Raw genomic sequence first — 6,000 nt, 5'->3', positions numbered from 1 at the left:
AAACTATTGTATCTCCCCAAAGCTATGTCTTAAGGAAAAGCAGATCCCTGAGAGGATATTATTAACTGTCTGCTTCTTATAATTGAGGTCTCTTCTCAGAAAACTCTGATGTTTAATCTCAGCTCTCACCAATAACCCTTTCCTCTTTTTGATCAAGTGTTTAATTTCCCTGAAAGATTTTCTCATATTTTGACTATTACTGAGAGGATTTTCATTTTACCCTAACCCTTTAATGGCTAAATCTTGCATATCCATTATTTCAAAAAAGGGTATTTCTGTTCAGCTAAGTAAATAGTTCAAGGATTTGATCTTCTTTTCTCACCTATTACTGCTGAAATGAGAAATTATTTGAAAACTTCTTTTGCTAAATGACTATCTTATAAAAATCAGGTAAAATTAAACATTTCCAAAAACCCATCTTGGACAATTCTCAATTATCTACAGCAATATAGACAAAACATAGATTACTAAAATAAGAGACACTTCTGAACCTGATTTTGGCCATTATTTTACTTTCTTCAAAGTGAAATGTATGTGTTTAACCTTCAGTTCAAGTTTTTCTTTCAAACCCTTAAAAACCTTCTAATTTTAGGAAAGCATGAAATATTCATAAGGAGGTAACAGGAGAAAGAAGAAACATGTGGCCAGGATAACACAAAAGTCTAGGGGTAAAAATTATTGCCATTAATATTTAAATATGTAAAGATATGACTTAGATATATGTATATATGTGTGTATATATATATATATACATATATCCAGTACGGATTTTGCCAGACTTTTCATAGACTTCAATAACACTTCAACTTATCTCAGTCCTAACCATAAACCCTAGCTGACTCCTACATCTGGGTTAGGTCCTGTGTACTAAGAATTTGGTTTTATGCAAAGAGAAAGTCTAGCCTTTGCCCTCAGCTTCTGGGGGACACTGTCACAGAGGTGTGTTTGTGTCGGGCAGGAGCTGGCCACACAAGGCTTTAGGGTAAGGTTGGCCATATCTAACAACCTTAGGGTAAGGTCTGGTCACAGGAGAAGCATGTGACTTCGTCACAACCATGTGACATAGTGTAAGGGGTTCAGATCATGCAGCATCATTGAGACTGAGTTCACCCACATGGTGATCCATCAGTCAGTCAAGCATGCCTATGTAGTGAAGCTCCAGTGAAAACTCTGGACCCTGAAACTCAGATGAGCTTCTCTGGTTGGCAGTACTCCACATGCATTGCACATTAATGCATCTTGACAACATGGAGAGTGGGCAGTGAAAACTTTAAATTTGAAATCCTGTCAGACTCAGACCTATGTTTCTCTTCTTTTGGTTGATTTTATCTATATCCTTTCCCTGTAATTAAACTCTAACTATGAGAGTAATAGCTTTCTGTGAGTTCTGAGTCATTCTAATGAATTCTAGAACCTGAGGGTGATTTTGGAAACTTGCAGTTTTCGAGGCCAGTCTTGGGGACTGCACCCTCAAACTTTGAAGTGTGTCTAACTGGGTGGTTCAGTTCAGTTCAGTCGCTCAGTCGTGTCTGGCTCTTTTTGACTCCATGGACTGCAGCATGCCAGGGTTCCCTGTCCATTACCAACTCCTGGAGCTTGCTCAAACTCATGTGCATCAAGTCAGTGATGCCATCCAACCACCTCATCTTCTCTCATTCCCTTCTCCTCCTACCTTCCACTTTTCCCAGCATCAGGGTCTTTTCCAAAAAGTCATTTCTTTGCAGAAGGTGGCCAAAATATTGTAGTTTCAGTTTCAGCATCAGTCCTGCCAATGAATATTCAGGACTGGTTTCCTTTAGGTTTGACTGCTTTGATGTCCTCATAGTTCAACAGACTCTCAAGGTACTCCTTTCCAATTCTCCCACTCTGTAACTGCCTCTGTTATAGCACCTAAAACATTGCTGTTTTTTGTTTGTTTTCCAATATATAATTATGTAATGGCAAAAAAGGCTCGAAGAATAGAAAAGGCTTTGTAGTGTGTGGTGGTTTTACTAGCATTAGTCTAGTCTAGTCTGAAAGAGATGGGAATACCAGACCACCTGACCTGCCTCTTGAGAAACCTGTATGCAGGTCAGGAAGCAACAATTAGACCTGGACATGGAACAACAGACTGGTTCCAAATGGGAGAAGGAGTACGTCAAAGCTGTATAATGTCACCCTGCTTGTTTAATTTATATGCAGAGTACATCATGAGAAACGCTGAGCTAGATGAAGCACAAGCTGGAATCAAGATTGCCAGGAGAAATATCAATAACCTCAGATATGCAGATGACACAACCCTTATGGCAGAAAGTGAAGAAGAACTAAAAAGCCTCTTGATGACAGTGAAAGAGGAGGGTGAAAAAGTTGGCTTAAAGCTCAACATTCAGAAAACTAAGATCATGGCATCTGGTCTCATCACTTCATGGCAAATAGATGGGGAAACAGTGGAAACAATGAGAGATGTTATTTTCCTGGGCTCCAAAATCACTGCAGATGGTGATTGCAGCCATGAAATTAAAAGATGTTTACTCCTCAGAAGGAAAGTTATGACCAACCTAGACAGCATAGTTAGCAGCAGCAGCAGCTGCTGCTGCTACTGCTGCTAAGTCGCTTCAGTCGTGTCCGACTCTGTGCAACCCCATAGACGGCAGCCCACCAGGCTCCGCCGTCCCTGGGATTCTCCAGGCAAGAACACTGGAGTGGGTTGCCATTTCCTTCTCCAATGCATGAAAGTGAAAAGTGAAAGTGAAGTCGCTCAGTCGTGTCCAACTCTTAGCGACCTCGTGGACTGCAGCCTACCAGGCTCCTCCATCCATGGGATTTTCCAGGCAAGAGTACTGGAGTGGGGTGCCATTGCTCAGACAGCATATTAAAAAGCAGAGACATTACTTTGTCAAGAAAGGTCCATCTAGTGAAGGCTATGGTTTTTTCAGTGGTCCTGTATGGATGTGAGAGTTGGACTGTGAAGGAAGCTGAGTGCCAAAGAATTGATGCTTTTGAACTGTGGTGTTGGAGAAGACTCTTGAGAGTCCCTTGGACTGCAAGGAGATCCAACCAGTCCATCCTAAAGGCGATCAGTCCTGGGTGTTCCTTGGAAGGACTGATGCTGAAGCTGAAAGTCCAATACTTTGGCCACCTCATGCCAAGAGCTGACTCATTGGAAAAGACCCTCATGCTGGGAAAGATTGAGGGCAGGAGGAGAAGGGGATGACAGAGGATGAGATGGTTAAATAGCATCACCGACTCGATGGGCATGAGTTTGGGTAAACTCCAGGAGTTGGTGATGGACAGGGAGGCCTGGCATGCTGGGGTTCATGGGGTTGCAAAGAGTTGGACACAACTGAGGGACTGAACTGAACTGAACTGAACTGAGTCTAGTCTAGTGTTAGTAGCTCAGTTGTGTCTGACTCTTTGCAACCCTAGGAACTGTAGCCCACCAGACTCCTCTGTCCATGGGATTTTCCAGGCAAGAATACTGGAGTGGATTGCCATTTCCTTCTCCAGAGGATCTTCCTGACCCAGAAATCAAACCTGGGTCTCCTGCATTGCAGGCAGATTCTTTACCAAATGGCTATGAGGGAAGCCTCTCATCCCTTTACCTGTTGATGAATATTTGGGTAGGTTTCCAATTTAGACTAATTATGAATGAAGTTGCCATAGACATTCAAGTTCATATCTTTGATGATCAGAGCTTCCCAGGTATCTCAGTGGTAAAGAACCTGCCTGCCAGTGCAGAAGATGCAGGAGACTTGAGTTCGATCACTAGGTCAGGAAGATCCCCTGGAGGAGGAAATGGCAACCCACTCCAGCATTCTTGCATGGAAAAATCCCATGGACAGAGGAATCAGGTAGGTTACAGTCCATGGGGGTCACAGAGTCAGACATGACTGAGCATGCTGGGTAATATTTTAATTTATCATGGGTAGATATCCAGGAAGCAGAATTACTGGCTCATAGGTTTGGTGTATGTTAACTTTTCAAGAAACTGGTGGATGGTTTTTCAAAATGGTTGCACCATTTTATACTCCTGCCAGTAATGCATGTGTGTTCCCATTGTTTTACATTTTTGCAGACACATGCTGTTGCCAGTCTTTATCTTTTAAATTTATTTTTTAGTTTTTTTAACAGTTTTATTATTGAATAAGCTTTTTTTTTTTCTTGGCCACTCAGCATAGGGTTCATGGGAGTTCATAGGGGGATCGAACCTCTGTCCCCTGCACTAGAAGTGCTGGGTTTTAACCACTGGATCACTAGGGTGGTCCTTCTAGTCTTTTAAATTTTAGCTATTCTAGTGAGGGTGAAATAGTATCTTCTTGTATTTTTTAAACAGCTTAATTGAGGTATAATTTGATTACCAAAAATATTCAACCACTGTAAGCATACAGTTGAATGATTTTTAGTAGTCTTGTCTAGCTATTCCTTCTCTGGTGGCTCAGATGGTAAAGAATCTGCCTGCAATGCAGGAGACCCAGGTTTGATCCCTGACTTGGGAAGATCCCCTGGAGAAGGGTATGACCACCCCTTCAGTATTCTTGCCTAAAGAATTCCTTGGACAGAGGAGCCTGGAGGGCTAACAGTCCATGGGGTCACAGAGTTGGACATGATTGAGCGACTAACACTAACACTTCATAGCTATTACTACAAACCACTTTTAGAATATTTCTATCATTTTCCCAAAGTTTATTCATGTTCATTTTGATCAATCTTTCTTTCACTCTCAGCCCAAGGGAACCCTTGATTTTCTTTCTTTCTCTATGAATTTAGCTTCTCTGGCTGTTTCATGTAATGGAACCAAATGGTAGTCTTTTGCATCTGGCTTCTTGGGCTTCCCTGATGGCCAAGATAATAAAGAATCTGCCTGATGCAGGAGACCTGTGTTTGATCCCTGAGTTGGTAAAACCCCCCGGAGAAGGGAATGGCTACCCACCCCAGTATTCTTGCCTGGAGAATTCCATGGACAGAGGAACCTGGGGGGCTATGGTCCATGGAGTCACAAAGAGTCGGACATGACTGAGTGATTAACACTTTCAATTATTTTTTTGCTTATCACAATATTTTTGAAATTCATCCATGTTGTAGTTTGTATGTCAATAGCTATGGAAAGTCTAATAATTTACCCTGATTGTAAGCTAAAAAGTTAATGCGCCACAGTTTCATGTCTATTAACTGAAGACACATGCCTCCTGGGTCGGGGAGAAAGGACTTCATTACTCACGGAATGAAGGCAGCAGGAGCGTCAGGTTTGTGCCAATTCCCTGTGCCCCTCCAGTCCCACAGGGGTGATGCAAGTGGGCCTAAGTGTGTGCTGCACAGGCACAGGGTTTATGTTAAAATTGAGGAATCCTGAGCTTAGGAAACCCTAGTTTTTTGTAATGAGCTGTAAGCAAACCTACTCAACTTTTGTCCTGGAGATAGGTTCTTTTTTTAAACTTTTATTGGAGTATAGTTGCTTTACAATGTTCTGTTGGGGTCTGCTGTACAACAAAGTGAATCAGTTATACATATATCCACTCTTTTTTAGATTTTCTCCCCATTTAGGTCACCACGGAGCATTGAGTAGAGTTCCCTGTGCAGTATAATAGGTTCTCATTAACTGTCTATTTTATATATAATAGTGTGTATATGTCAGTCCCAATCTCACAGTTCATCCCACCTCCTCTTCACTCCTTGATATACATGTTTGTTCTCTACATCTGTGACTCTATTTCTGTTTTTTAAATAAGTTCATCTGTACCATTTTTCTAGATTCCATATGTAAGTGATATTATATGATATTTGTCTTTTTCTTTCTGATTTACTTCACTCTGTATGACAGTCTCTAGGTCCATCCATGGCATTGCAAATGGCATTATTTGAGACATTATGTTTATTAAACTAGACATCAAGCAAATAATTCTTCTGCTCCAAGGTAAGGCACTATCTCAATCTTTCAGTTGTTTGCTAAACAGTCATCCTTTAAGAGATGATCTGAAACAAAGGCAATCAGCCTCAGCTTGTGAAAAATTGTCTCCAAACAAT

Source organism: Bubalus kerabau, chromosome 6 (genome assembly GCF_029407905.1).
Source record: "Bubalus kerabau isolate K-KA32 ecotype Philippines breed swamp buffalo chromosome 6, PCC_UOA_SB_1v2, whole genome shotgun sequence".
NCBI classification, from domain to species: Eukaryota; Metazoa; Chordata; class Mammalia; order Artiodactyla; family Bovidae; genus Bubalus; species Bubalus kerabau.
This window is presented reverse-complemented; position numbering follows the sequence as displayed.